Source organism: Sapajus apella, unplaced genomic scaffold, assembly GCF_009761245.1.
Source record: "Sapajus apella isolate SASKATOON/1434 unplaced genomic scaffold, GSC_monkey_1.0 scaffold33, whole genome shotgun sequence".
NCBI classification, from domain to species: domain Eukaryota; kingdom Metazoa; phylum Chordata; class Mammalia; order Primates; family Cebidae; genus Sapajus; species Sapajus apella.
This window is the reverse complement of record NW_022436973.1, coordinates 1,495,057-1,509,572: the sequence shown is the minus strand read 5'-3', so window position 1 is coordinate 1,509,572 and position 14,516 is coordinate 1,495,057. Positions and strand designations below refer to the sequence as shown.

The following is a 14,516-nucleotide window of genomic DNA, read 5'->3' as shown; positions in this document are numbered from 1 at the left end:
CCCAGCAGAGGGAATTAACTACAGAGAAGTGGTTGCCTGGGTGACAGAAGAGTTGAGCAGCCAGATAGAAGAGTGGAGAAATTCAGAGATCAGCAGCAACAAGGAGACACTGCCTGCCCTTGGGCTGAAGGGATGGAGGGAGGCAGTGGAGTTAGCAGTGCTCAGGAGCTGGGGCCACCTGCTGGAACCTAAAGCCACCGTGGGATTCTGGTAGGAGCTAGAGACAAGGAGGAGCTTCCCTTGCTGCTAAGGAAGGCAACTGTAGTTGTAATACCCTGGCTTCTCCCTTCTTCCTTCTCTCCAGTCTCCCAGTGCATGTCCTTGGCCAAATCTTGACAGCTGACAAGAGAGCCTGAGAAATGCAACCTACAGGGGTCAGTTACCTGCAATACACAGTAGAGTGGGAGAAGGTAAGGAATGGGTCCTATTGTGGACAAACAGGCCTAGGGCTGGTATAAGATACACCCCATATCTATTCATTAACTTAAGAATCATTCATTGAGTATCTTCCATGTGGCAGGCAGGCAATGTGCTAGACAGTGACTTATACTAAATGCCACTTTTCTTACTCATCAGGGGGAAAAGTTCCAGTAGAAGCAACTAGAGGGAGCAGGTGGGTGGTCTAAGCAATCCCTTTGGGTAGGTGGGAGAGTGGAGTGTGACATGGGGGGAGTTTGAAGTTAAGCTTTATTGGATCCATGGTAGGTACCGGAGACTTTAGACACATTATCTCACTCAATCATTTATGCCTCAAAATAGCCCTATAGGTTATTATAAAGATACCAGAACGATATGGTATTATGAGCCTTCCCGTTTCACAGATGAAGACACTGGGGTTCAGAAAGATTAAGCAAGTTTCTGAAGTTATGCGTCATGTGAGTGGCAGATATAGAATTTCTCTCCTAGGTTTATCTGACCCTGAAACCCTACTATGCCCACATAACTTGCTGCCCGCCAGCCTCAGGTATCTCACAGCCGCTACAGATGGAATCTGTGTAAACAGCTGCTCCGCAGTTCCTGCAGGATTCTAGCTCCAGAGAGGAGGACTTCCTGGGGGACAGCTCATCTAGCAGGCTGGAACTCAGACAAAGCCTGGCACCTGACTCTCAGCCCAGGGCATCAGGCCTCTGTTACTAGCAGTTCCAGGAGCTGTAGGCCTTAAAAAAGTGAAAATGCACATTGTGTTTTCACTCAATGGTCTCATTATGACTTACTGATTCAGAAATCTCCTTTATTTGTTGAGTTATGCCTGCCCCTGGGTCCCACAGCACTGGAAACAGAGATTCTGGTTTAAAATGTTGAAAGGGAATTTTTAAAATAGAAAATGAAATTGAACTACAAGGCTACAGTAATCAAAACAGCATGGTACTGGTACCAAAACAGAGATATAGACCAATGGAACAGAACAGAGGTCTCAGAGGCAACACAACATATCTACAACCACCTGATCTTTGACAAACCGGACAAAAACAAGCAATGGGGAAAAGATTCCCTGTTGAATAAATGGTGTTGGGAAAGCTGGCTAGCCATGTGCAGAAAGCAGAAACTGGACCCCTTCCTGACACCTTACACTAAAATTAACTCCAGATGGATTAAAGACTTAAACATAAGACCTAACACCATAAAAACCCTAGAAGAAAATCTAGGCAAAACCATTCAGGACGTAGGTGTAGGCAAGGACTTCATGACCAAAACACCAAAAGCATTGACAACAAAAGCCAAAATAGACAAATGGGACCTAATCAAACTCCACAGCTTCTGCACAGTAAAAGAAACAATCATTAGAGTGAATCAGCAACCAACAGATTGGGAAAAAGTTTTTGCAGTTTACCCATCTGACAAAGGGCTGATATCCAGAATTTACAAAGAACTAAAACAGATTTACAAGAAGAAAACTAACAAGCCCATTCAAAAGTGGGCAAAGGATATGAACAGACACTTTACAAAAGAAGACATACGTGAGGCCAACAAACATATGAAAAAATGCTCATCATCACTGGTCATCAGAGAAATGCAAATCAAAACTACATTGAGATACCATCTCACGCCAGTTAGAATGGCGATCATTAAAAAATCTGGAGACAACAGATGCTGGAGAGGATGTGGAGAAATAGGAACACTTTTACACTGTTGGTGGGAGTGTAAATTAGTTCAACCATTGTGAAAGACAGTGTGGCGATTCCTCAAGGACATAGAAATAGATATTCCATTTGACCCAGCAATCCCATTACTGGGTATATATCCAAAGGATTACAAATCGTTCTACTATAAGGACACGTGCACACGAATGTTCATTACAGCACTGTTTACAATAGCAAAGACCTGGAACCAACCCAAATGCCCATCGACGATAGACTGGATAGGGAAAATGTGGCACATATACACCATGGAATATTATGCAGCCATCAAAAACGATGAGTTTGGGTCCTTTGTAGGGACGTGGATGAACCTGGAAACCATCATTCTCAGCAAACTGACAGAAGAGCAGAAGATCAAACACCGCATGTTCTCACTCATAGGCGGGTGTTGAACATTGAGAACACATGGACACAGGGAGGGGAGCACGACACACTGGGGTCAGTTGGGGGGAAATAGGGGAGGGATGGTGGGGGGTGGGAAGCTGGGGAGAGATAGCAAGGGGAGAAATGCCAGATGTAGGTGACGGGAAGGAAGGCAGCAAATCACACTGCCACGTGTGTTCCTATGCAACAATTTTGCATGTTCTTCACATGTACCCCAAAACCTAAAATGCAATAAAATAAATAAATGGGGGAAAAAAAAAAGAAAATGAAATTGAAAAACCGAAAAGTAAAAATGATTAAAAACAAAAACAAACTTATTTATTCTAGTTAAGCATTCTTACAGACGAAGGGAACCTCTAGCCACCAGAGGATGGTGTTTGACAACATCTCTCCTTCACTTATTAAGAATGTGTTTACTGCACACCTACTATGTGCCAGGCTAGTTGAAGGGATTAAGAAAGTGCTATTAAATGTGATATTCATGTTTAAGGAATTTGTCAATTTAGTGGAGACAGACCGTATGCAGAAGCAAAACTTCCAAATCCAGAAGATGGGGACTAGAGGGCTTTGTGTAGTGTCATGTGAATGAGGAGTTAAAAATGAGTCAGGTTTGACTAGTGCACAATGAGGAAGTCTTTCCATCAGAGGGAATGGCTGGGGTGAAGGCAGATACCCTGAAAAAAGCAAACACAGTGGGAGAGCTGCAAGGGTCTCTTGTCCTGGGAAAGCAGAGTGTGAGGGGAGCAATGGGGGAGAGATGGGGGGGTAGGGAGGGTTAGATTTCATAGGGCTTTTCATGCCCTATGAAGCCACCAAGACTCAAGGAATCATGCTGGGCTCTGCAGAGCAGCCTAATACAGTGCTTCTTTTCTGGAACAGTGGAAGCGTGTTTTATTATGATGTAACCAAAATTAATGCCCACACAGCTAATTTATGTCAAATCAGACAAACTTTTTTTTTTGAGACGGAGTCTCACTGTCGCCAGGCTGGACTGCAGTGGTGTGATCTCGGCTCACCACAACCTACGCCTCCTGGGTTCAAGTGATTCTCCTGCCTCAGCCTCCCAAGTAGCTGGGACTACAGGTACGCACCACCACTCCCGGCTAACTTTTGTATTTTTAGTAGACAGGATTTTACCATGTTGGCCAGGATGGTCTTGATCTCTTGACTTTGTGATCCTCCCACCTCAGGCTACCAAAGTGCTGGGATTACAGGTGTGAGTCACGGTGCCCAGGCGAGACAAACTTTTAATATGTGATGTGAAATGTGGAGCTGTGATCAGACTTGGCTTCAAATCTTAGCTCCATTACCTAGCAAGTCAACTGATCTCTCTTAGCTTTGGTTTCCTCAGCAAAATGGAGCCAACACTATGTAACTCTCAACATGTAGGCATTTGAGGATTAAATGAGAAAATGTAGGTGTGCAAGTGCTAGGACATTAACAAATGAGAGGACAAGCCACAGACTGGGAGGAAATATTTGCCAAACACGTATCTGAGAAAGGACTTGTATCAAAAATACACAAGAAACTCTTAAAACTCAGTAAGAAAACAAATGACCCAATTAAAAAATGGGAGAAAGATCTGAACAGACACCTAATCAAGGAGGATACACAGATGGCAAATAAGCATATGAAAAGATGTTTAACATCATGTGTCGTTAAGAAATTGTGAATTAAAAACAAGAAGATACCACTACATACATATTAGGCTGGCCAAAATCCAAAACACTGACAACACCAAAGGCTGGGGAGGATGTGGCACAGCAAGACCTGTCACTCACCACTGGTGGGAATGCAAAATGGTACCTTGACTTTGGAAGACAGTTTGACAGTTTCTTACAAAACCAAACACACTCTTACCATATTATATCCAGCAATTGCACTCTTTGGTATTTACCCAAATGAGGTGAACACTTATGTCCACAGGAAAACCTGCACATGGATATTTGTAGCAGCTTTACTTAAAATTGCAAAAACTTGAGAGGCAACCGATATATCCTTCCATAGGTGAATGGATAAACAAATTGTGGAGCAGACGGTCCCTCACTTAGGATGATTAGACTTATGATTTTTTGACTTTATGATAGTTCCAAAGCAATATGCATTTAGTAGAAACCATAATTTGAGTACACATATAACCATTCTGTTTTTCATTTTTGGCAAAGTATTCAATCAATTCCCCGACATATTCAATACTTTATTATAAAATGTACTTTGTGTTAGATAATTTTGCCCAACTATAAGCTAATGTAAGTGTTCTGAGCATGTTTAAGGTAGGCTAGGCTAAGCTATGATGTTTGGCAGGTTAGGCATATTAAAAGCATTTTTGACTTACGATATTTTAAACTTATGGGTTTATGGGGATATAACCCCACTGTATGTCAAAAAACATTCATTAGATATCCATACAATGGAGTAAGGTTCAGTGATAAGCAGGAATGAGTTATTAAGCCACAACAGACATGGAGGAAACTTAAATGCATATTGCTAAGTGAAAGAAGCCAATCTGAAAAGGCTACATACTGTATGATTCTGACTATATGACATTCTAGAAAAGATAAAACTATAGGCACAGTAAAAAGATCAGTAGTTTCAAAGGGCTTGGGAGGAGGGAAGGATGAATAGGTGAAGCACAGAGGATGTTTAAGACAGTAAAACTATTCTATATAATACTGCAATAGTGGATATATGTCACTGTACATTTGTCAAATCCTATAGAACTGTACAATGTAAAAAGCAAACCCAAATGTAAACTATGGACTTTAGCTAATACTAAATCAATATTAGTAAATTAATTGTAAATGAATGTACCACACATCTTAATGCAAGATGTTAATAATAGGGGAAACAGTACATGGGTGGGAGGGAGTACATGGGAAACAGTGTACTTTCTGTACTTTCTGTTCAGTTTTTCTGTAAAACTAAAACCGCTCTAAAGAAAAATACTAGGACAACGCCTGGTACACAGCAGGTGCTTAAAAAATTATGGTTTTGGGGGCTGAATGGGAGGCAGGCAGTGAACTAATAGCAGAGACACTTAGACACTTGGTGCTCTCCATTTGCCCTCTGTACCAAATACAGATCCATCTATCTGCAGAGGCAAATAACTATTGTGTGTGTTCACTAAAGGGTGGAATTCGGCTGTAGGTCCACCGGAAAGGCATTGCAAGGAGTGGCAGTGTCCTCATGGTTTATTTATTCCTTCTGGGAGATGCTAATATTATTCTGTGTCCCCTTCTTCTTCTAACTTTATATAATTAGAAGGATAAAAAATTGTGTTTACCCACATGCACATGGAGAAAGATGGGGCGGCAGGCGATGTGAAGGCGTTTATACGAGGTAATTTACAAGCAGCCCAGAATGTTCATTATGCTCTATCTACATTTTGCAAGCTTGAAAAACAGCTAATTTGGTACTCCTTGTTTGATATTCAAGACAAGGAGAGGAGTTAAGGAGAGTCATGTGGAGGGGAAGCAAACTCCTCAATGAGGCGAGAGGAAGGTGCAGGAGCCTGGCTCCCCCGCTCTCAGTTGAGGTGAGAGGTGGGCAAAAGCTGGCTGTGGGGAGGCAGGAACTGGTGGCAGAAGGTAGAAGAGAGATGCAGTACCAAGAAAGAGATTCAAAGAGCTCCCTTTAACACAAGTCTAGGAGAACATCGTCACTCAGTTTGCAATCTATCTGCTGCTCCTCGCTTGAGGTCAAAGACCAGTGGTATGTCGGAAAATGTTTAACAAACAGCTCCCTGTGGGAAGAAAGGCCCTGATCAGTAATGTCTGCTGATGTCTGTGGTGTAAATACTCCCACCGTAACCAATTTCAAGCTACGAACATAGCATCAACCAGCTCACAAAATTCCTGAAAATTTAACAATCTGCTCTCACAAGCTGGTATGAGTCAGCTGCAGAACACCACTGACAGAGGACAAAGCCTCGCACACCCCGCAACGTCTTACATGATCTGATGGTGTGGGACCGACTTCTCTCGCTAGCTTCACATACTGCTCTGGTAACGGTGGCCTTCTTTCAGTTGCTCAAATTGCACTATGTTCACTCTGACCACAGGGCCTTTGCATGTTCAAAGAACACCTCCATCCAAAGCTAGCGGTTGTGCCTGGATCCTGGCCTCAATTTTTTTCCTCTCCTCATAGCTGACCCCTCAGCACAACTATAGACTCAGCTTATCCCTTCCAAAGATTGGCAGCCAATTCTTGCCATTAGCAGAAGGAAGATTATGGATTGGGTGGGGTCTGAAGGCAGGTGTGAGGCCTGTCACACCCTTACCGTTTCACCTGGGGCAGGTTACCACCTCCCCTGAGCTTTTACTTACCCAGCTATAATATCCAAATTGTATATATCTGTGTAGACTTGCTGCAAGGATTAAAAGGTATAAAATATGAACACACCCGCTATGTTGTAAGAAATTTGCACAAATATATAAATTCAGTTTCATTTTTATTCTAGACCTGGGCCAATAGTATCGGCAGCACCAGAAAACTTGTTAGAAATGCAAATTCTTGGGCCCCAGCTGAGATTCACTAAATCAGAAACTGTGGGGTGGGATCCAGCAATGTGCATTTTAATAAGCCCTCCAGGTGATTTTGATACACATCCATGTTTGAGTATACAAACCAATGTTTAGTTATTTAGCACAGATGCTCCGGTTATTCACTTCACTCTGTCTTGGGAAAGACCAGAAGATCTTACTGGAAATGGGCCATAAGATGAGAGACTCACCTTGGGCCGGGTGGTGAGGTACGGAAATTTACCTGCATGGAAAGTGTAAGATGTTCCAGGCACTAATCAAATGCCATAGGGATGCTATGCCATTTGATTCTCATAGTAACCCAGTAAGGTATATATCATCATCCCATTTCATGAATGAGGAATTCAAGACTCCAAAAAGTTTAATACCTCAGGAGAAGGTATAAGGATGAGGGCATCTTTATAGAGTTGTAGGGGCCTTACTCCTCCTGGAATCCTGAGATCCATTACCTCCATGCCCTTCTATGCCACACCTCTCCAGCTCTCACTTCCCTCCAAGTTCTCAGTCTCCAACACTGGTTTTCATTCCACTAAGGTCTCATACCCACCCCCGAGAGAGGGTTCACTTTCCTCCTTCATACAGCTCTAACTCTCAGAACAAAGCACTACGCCTTCTCCCTCCGTCCATCATCAAAGACAGCCCAGTAAACTAGTCATCTCAAGCCACATCCACTTAAAGAGAGAATCACTTCCAAGAGGTGGGGACGGGAAGGGAATATTATTTGGATACTTGATATTATTTCTTCCTGTCTTCTGGGCACTATGGAGGGTAAGGAACAGTGCATTTTTTTTTTCAGAGAAAAGAGATTTAACTCATTACAATGAATTGTGGATCTGAAAAACCATTTCCTACAAGTATTGGAAATGTTAATGGTATCATCTTGCAAGAGTGGATAAGGAGGAGGCAGGTAATTCTGCTGAGACTGCCTGGGTGCCTCATTGAAGCTAAAGGTCTGCACATTCAATCTTGATTGAATTACCATTATCAAGTGAGGGTGGCTTGGGCATGACGCAGAGACAGCCCGACATTCTGCATACCTCCTTGTCCTGCCAGACCCATGCTGGCTGAAATTGGAAAGCTCCCCTTTGTGGGTCCCTGGGAAGAGCTGCTCCGGTAGATGCAAACTTCAAGGGACTAAAGGAAACTGAAGAAGAGAGGGGCGAGGACCACCTGTGTCCTAAGGATGCCATCCAGGCACTGCCCCACTGAGGGGCCTTTCCGAAGGGAGGGAGGGAGGCTTCTTATTTGGATTTCCTCAGAAGAACCTGAGATATGTATTTGGATGCAAGTAGTTCATGTGGGAGGTAATCCCAGGACACACCAGGAGGGGAGCGGGAAGTGAGTCAGAGAAAGAAGAAATCTAATAGGGGTGTGTCATCCAGCAAGTTGCCATGTGGCCAACTGGGGCTTAATTCAGCAGAGGAGCTCTGGGAGACCATCAGAGAAGAATGTGCACCTCCAAGTCATTCCACTTCAGTGGAGAGGGAGCTGGGATATGTATATACCCACTCCATCAGTCATTGACCGAGGGCAGGTTCTGGGGACATTTAATATTCTGGCTCATTGGGCCTGCCCTGCAAGAAAGCAGAGAAGGCTCCAGTGGCCAGAAAAAGTCCTCAGGGAAAGAAGCAAAGGTGCTGGCAATTTGAATTAGCACTAGCACCCATGCAAGTAGTGAGTGCTAGGGGATATGGCAGGATACCAATGTTTTCTGCACCACAAGGCGTCTGTAGGGCCCAGGCAAGGGCCACGCTCAGAGAGAGTGAAGGGGAATGGAGGCTAAGAGTCAGGAGCATTGAACAAAGCACCCATTCTGTCACCCCAGCTCTGTCTCCCCAGGAATCAGCAGAGAAACCTGCTGTGAGTAAAGGCCTCTCGGTTTTGTTTTGAACCTGAGTTCCTCTCTAGGAGTGGGTCCTCTCTGCATACCACAGCCCCACCTCTTTCTGGAAAAAATGGGCCTCTTTGAAGAGCTCATCTGCTCTGAGACTGGGCCTTAGCAACACATTCTCCCCCAAGAACATGGATGTAACTTGATGCAGAAAGGATCTTTGGTAAGGAACATGTGCCACCCTGGCAGGCAAGAGACCACAGCTCCGGTCATGGCTGTTCTACAGACTTGCTGTGTGACCTTGGGCAGGGCGCACTCCATCTCTGGGCCATCTCTTCTTGTCTGTGAACTCAAAAAGGCTACAATAACTCATCTAGACTTTAAAGTCTGTGACTTAAGGGACCACACAGGATTCATATTTAATACCTGTTCAGCTTAATTTGGCCTCTCCATCCTGAGAGCTGCCCTAGAGCCATCTGACAGGTGAGAAACTGAAGGTCAGAGAGGTGAAATGATTGTGCTCAAGGTCAACAACAGAACTGGGGGTGACAGCCTGGGCTGCCTGACCTGATGTCTAAGACCACAGTACACCTGAGCCTAGTGGCTTTTCCTAGTCTAGGGGAAGAGAAGTTTCAGAAAATGTGCTGGTATCCTGTGTGCCTTCAGACCCCCTCTCCACTTCTTTATCTGGCTCTCTAATCCAGGAGGCTGATTGCTACGACCAAGATTGGGTGTTCTCAAAGTTGCATATGCATCAGTATCACCTAGAGGGCTTTTAAACATACGGCTTGCTAGACTCTCTCCTCAGAATTTCTGATTCAGTAGGTCTAGGGTGGAGCCCAAGAATCAGAACCTCTATTGAGTTCCCAGATAACGCTGATGCCGCTGCTCTAGGCATTATTTTTGAGAACCACTGGATTAGGTCAACAGATCCCCTGTTCTCTGGATTCTGGTTGGGCTCAGCCAGTGGAAAGCACAGGCAGAAGATTAGGTGGAGGGAGGAGAGTGTGATGGAGGTACTTACTCCTTCAGCACTCCTTGTTGGGATCATCACAGGTAGCTGCCTGGCCACCAAAGGTCACACCCACCTCTGGTCAGTTCATCACTGTTAGGGTCCTGGTAACCTCTGCCTACCTAATCTATCATGGTTTGAGGATGGAATTTAGCCCCAAGGTAATTCACTATCCCTTGTAGTCTTTTCTTTTTTTTTCTTGAGACGGAGTCTCGCTCTGTCGCCAGGCTGGAGTGCAATAGCACGTTCTTGGCTCACTGAAACCTTCGCCTCCTGGGTTCAAGCCACTCTCCTGCCTCAGCCTCCCAAGTAGCTGGGATTACAGGCACTGACCACCACGCCCAGCTACTTTTTGTATTTTTAGTAGAGATGGGGTGGGGGTTCACCATGTTAGCAAGGATGGTCTTGATCTCCTGACCTTGTGATCCACCCACCTCAGTCTCTCAAAGTGCTAGGATTACAATTGTGAGCCACCATGCCTGGACCCCTCGTAGTCTTTCTACATCTAAATTACACCTTTATAAAGAACGTCTTAATTCTCCTCTAACTACCCTATTGGAGGGTCCCATCTGTTTCCCGTTGGGATCCTGACTGACCCCAGAAGGGGGCCTCATTTCGTAACATTCGCAACCCTGTGATCCTTCCCTCTTCTCAGCCTCAGCTCCTTCCTGCCAGTCCAGAAAGCACCTCTAAAACTTTACATGGAGAAGGCTTTGGGATTCTTTAATTTCCCCTTGCCAAGTCTCTGCCCTAGAGTTACTTGGAAGCAAAGGACTCTTTGTTCTTATTTTACCCATTCATTTCCTTCCCTTTCACTTCCTTTCCATTTCCACTCCCTAGAAACCCCACTGTCTCTATTACTAAATTCTAAATAGAATCACTCGGAAGAAAGGGGATATTTCGCCAAGGTCTCTCGTTGTTTCATTTGCAGGCAGTGCCCCCCTCCTACTCGTCCCCTTTAATCTTTTCTGTTCTCCCTGGCCTGGGCCTTTGTCCCCCACTCCAGCCTGGCAGTGCTCTGGGCTCCTTAAGATGCTAATCACAGCCAGTTTTCTTCTTGCACCAAGAATATTTCTATTTATCGAGCTGCGGCAGGCTTTGCCTTTGGGAGGGACACATACAAGGGCAGGAACACTTTCCATTCCTTGGGGCTGTTTCTTTTTTACATATCCCATTTCAATTCCAGGGTTGTTTTTATTTTTTTCTTTTATCATTTTCTTTTTTTTCTTTATTCCCCTTTATGTCTTGTGCTGCTTTCTGAATTCACTGGTTACCTCGGCACTGTCCCCTTTCAGCACTGAATGCAGACCTGCTCTGGCCCTGATCTCTTGCAGAATTATTGACCCTTAAATTAGAAAGATTCTGGTTGATTTAAACCCATCAAAGTGGTATGGTCAAGATGCTTGAATTCTCTTTGCCTCCATTTGGGTTTCTCAGAAGTAGATCTAAGACAGAGATTTTAGTCCAAGCAGTTTATGTAGGAGGAGACAGGAATACCAGTCGGAAAGGGGGGATGCATGACAGGGAAGAGAAGGCAGCTTATTAAGGGTGAGTTTTCAAGCCCATTAGGACCACAGGTAGCTGCATCCTCATCCCTGTGGGAACTCTGGGGGAAGGTGGAGAACATATGCTTCAGGGGAACGGTGAAGAACCTGGGGTATTTCGTGGTGGAGGGCTTCTCCTGGGGGTATTAACCCTTCAGGATTTGCAGGCTGCCTAGGCCTGGGCAGAGCCTCCTTTCCCAGCTTTGGAGAAAGTCCTCAGTCTAAGAGATGCAGGCAGGGCAGGGCTAGGGTGAAATGAGCTCAGAGCCTCAGGCATGGGCTTTAAGGAGGGGTGCGCTCCCAGAGTTGTGCCCATGCAGGGTCAACAGCTGAGCGTGGGTATCTCCCTGCATGTCTCACCCTCATCCTGGCTCTGCACACCCACCCTGCCAGCTGGGTGCTGCTCACAGTGAGGCAGTGAGGCCGTGGGAAGTAGGTGGGACACTGATGACACCTTCTGCAGTCCCAGTGCTGGCGTTCTCATCTCCTTCATTATTTTTCCTGACTTCCTGGAATCCTGCCTTCTCAGAAGCAGCTCTCAGAGGGGTTAGACTGTTCTTGTCCTTCTGTGTCTCCTGTGCCCCATCTCACCACTCTCCATTCAGGCTCCGTATCTTCTTCCTTACTGGAACGTCCTTGTTCCAAGTGCCATGCAGCCCAGCTTTCCCCAGTCCTCGTTTCCGAGTGTTCTCTATAATAGTTGGGAAGCAGAGACAAGAGGCCACTGCTCATGCCCTTTAGAGTCTCTCCCACATTCAGTTCCTATTAACGGGGCACCAGCTATAGGTCAGGTGGGAGGAAACCGAAGTGGAAGGCGGTCGTGGTCCTGCCGCCACGGAGCATCTAGTCTAGCGATGGACACGGGCATCAACCTTCCTCCAAATGCCTGTGAAGCCACAATAATGACGAAGGCTAAGAAGACAGACATTGTGCTCTAGGAGTGAATAGTAGGGTTTGAACATATTTGAAGGATCAGAAGAATTCCCTAAGCAAGGGATGACTGAGCTGAGATCTGAAGAAAATATGGACCTTAGGAGGTCAAAGAGAGGAAGGAAGGGCACTTTAATAGAACAGAATGTGCAAAGGCCCTGTCACATGGAAGGGGATGGGGAGCTCAAGGAACTGAAGGAAAGCCAGTGTGGCTTCATGGAGGAGGCTGCAATAGAGTGTGAAATGAGACTGGAAAGACAGCCGAGGGCCTTTCTATCGGGAAAACTGAAGAGTGAAGGAATATCATTTGAAGGGTTTTCAGTAGGAAAATGACATCATTCAATTCATGTTTCAAAGAAGTTTTTCTGGCTTCTATCAGGGATCAGACAGGCAAAAAGTTGGGGACAAATTAGCTGTGGAGCAACCAGAAAGGAGGCTGGGCAATGTCAAGTGAGAGCTGATGATGATTTGGGGCAGGCTGCTGCGTGGCAGCCCAGGGGAGATACAGAGCATGCCTTCTGACCTCAGGCCACCCTGGGCTTGGGCTGGATAGGTAGCCCAGCCTGGGTGGGTATCTAAGTCTCCCAAGGATTCAGGGTCCCTTTACTGGGCTCTAGTCATTTTTTTAAATGTTCTCTCTTTCTTTCTCTTTTTTCCCTTTCCTTCCTCTTCTCCTCCCTCCCTGCTTTCTCCCTTCCCCTCTTTCCCCCTTCCCCCCTCCTTCCCTCCCTTCATCCCTTGCTCCCTTCCTTCTTTCCTTCCTAAGAGAGAGTCTCACTCTCTCACTCAGGCTGAAATGCAGTGATGCAATCGTGGCTTACTGCAGCCTCCACCTCCCAGACTTAAGTGATCCTCCCACCTCAGCCCTCTGAGTAGCTAGGACTACAGGCATGCACCACTACGCCCAGCTAATGTTTTGTACTTTTTGTAGAGATGAGTTTTTGCCATGTTGCCTAAGCTGGTCTTGAACTCCTAAGCTCAACGGATCTGCTTGCCTCAGCCTCCCAAAGTGCTGAGATTACAGGCGTTAGCCACTGTGCCGGGCCGTCATTTTTTTCTTATCTGTGCCACATCCCTAGGAAAAAGACATTTTAAAACCTGTTTTACAGAGACTAGGAGTTAGAGTGATTGACTAAGGTCACATATAATTTTATAGACCCTATCTGAACTCACAGTCTGATATGAAGAATAGATAAGTGACTATATATTTTAGGGCACAGTATACACAGTGCAGGAGCAAAGAATACCAGGGACCAGTCAGGGCAAGCAGTTCCCTGTGTCGGGGTGGGGGCTCCCCAGGAGCAGGAACTGCACCCCCGAATGCCCATCACAGGGCCTGCTTAGAGGAGGCCCCATGTCACAAGCCTTAATACATGTTTGCTGATTGTTTGAATATCGCTTCTCAACACTTCACTTGCAAGAAATCTTACTGTCTGAATTACCATCTTCCAAGAGACAAATTATAAATGTTTTCTGATTAGTTCTACCATTCATAGCCCATTCCTAAATCAGCACAGGAAACAGCTAAGCTAAAACTTCTGCCTTTTTCTTCCTTTACAATCTGCCTGGATCTTACTCTTTCTTCCTCCAAGTTTTTTCTTAGGCAATGTCTAGACAGTTAAAACAAAACAAAACAAAACTCTGAATTGTGCTAGAAATAACTTGTCATTCAGGATTCTTTTTTTTTTTTCTTTTGGATGAACTGGGTTACTCTGTGAGCTGAGACCAGGAGATGCTCCTCACACCATTGGTGAGATGTCAAAAGGTGCAGGTTGGTAACACTGAGTCAGACAAAGGCTGTCGTAGACTCCTGTTCTAATCAGAATACATGCTTAGCGTTTTGTACGAGATAACTTTGCCTTCTCTGTATTTATGCTACTTTGAAGGCTGTACCTACCAATATTTGGCAGTGACAATACTTGTGTGTTTCCTATGCGTGGCATTCAGTTCTGTGGCAGTCTCTCTCTTCCTCACCTCCCAGAACTGAATACTATGCACCTGTCACACACAAGTTACTGTCACTGTTTTTGTTCGGGCCCCATCATCCCTTAGTAAGACTATTGCAGGGGCCTGCTGACTGATCCTCTGCTAGCAGCCTTCCCCTTCCATATCTGCTACCTTAGTGATCTTTCCAAA

At 45.3% G+C, this 14,516-nt stretch overlaps 1 protein-coding gene across 13 annotated transcripts in view; it reads right to left on the bottom strand.

The window, feature by feature from the left end:
• Positions 1–14,516, bottom strand: part of PTPRT (protein tyrosine phosphatase receptor type T) — a 1,128,767-nt gene that overhangs the window by 57,365 nt on the left and 1,056,886 nt on the right. The gene's annotated exons all lie outside the window — the stretch shown is intronic.